Consider the following 719-nt stretch of genomic DNA (forward strand, 5'->3'; position numbering starts at 1 on the left):
AAAAAAAAAAAAACCAAAAAAACAAAAAGCAAAAAAACTAAACTATTATGCTTTTGATTGGAATTATATTTACATTAATATAATAGTTAGGGAGATTTAATGTTTTTATTACATTAAGCCTTTCTTTGTATCTAGGGATTTGATGTGTCTGTTGGATTATGTCTTATATGCTGCAATGATATTTATAATTTTCGAAATCCATCATTTTTTTATCTTTTCTGGTTAAATTTATTTTTGCATATTTATATTTTTGTTGTCATTAAGACTTATTTTTGCTAGTCCCATCTGCTTACTGCTAGTATAGGAAGAACCTATTTTTATAATTTTCTCTTTTATTTTTATTTTTTGAGACAGGATCTTGCCTTGAAGTTCACTGGCATGATCACAGCTCACTGTAGCCTCAACCGTGCAGGCTCAAATGATCCTCCCTCCTCAGCCTCCCAAGTAGCTTGGACTACAGGTGTGCACTACCAGACTCAGCTAATTTTTGAATTTTTCTGTAGAGATAGGTTCTCCCTGGGTTGCCCAGGCTGGTGTCAAACTCCTGGACTCAAGTTATTCTCCCACCTCAGCCTCCCAAATGGCTGGGACTACAGGTGATAATTTTATCTTATATCCAGCTCCTTATCAAAACTATCTACCTATTCTGGTAGCTTCTCAGTACAGTTTTTTCTTAGGTTTTCTAATGGTACAGTCATATCAGATATAGATAAGATAAT

The sequence above is a fragment of the Colobus angolensis genome, unplaced genomic scaffold (genome assembly GCF_000951035.1).
Source record: "Colobus angolensis palliatus isolate OR3802 unplaced genomic scaffold, Cang.pa_1.0 Scaffold176, whole genome shotgun sequence".
Lineage (NCBI taxonomy): Eukaryota > Metazoa > Chordata > Mammalia > Primates > Cercopithecidae > Colobus > Colobus angolensis.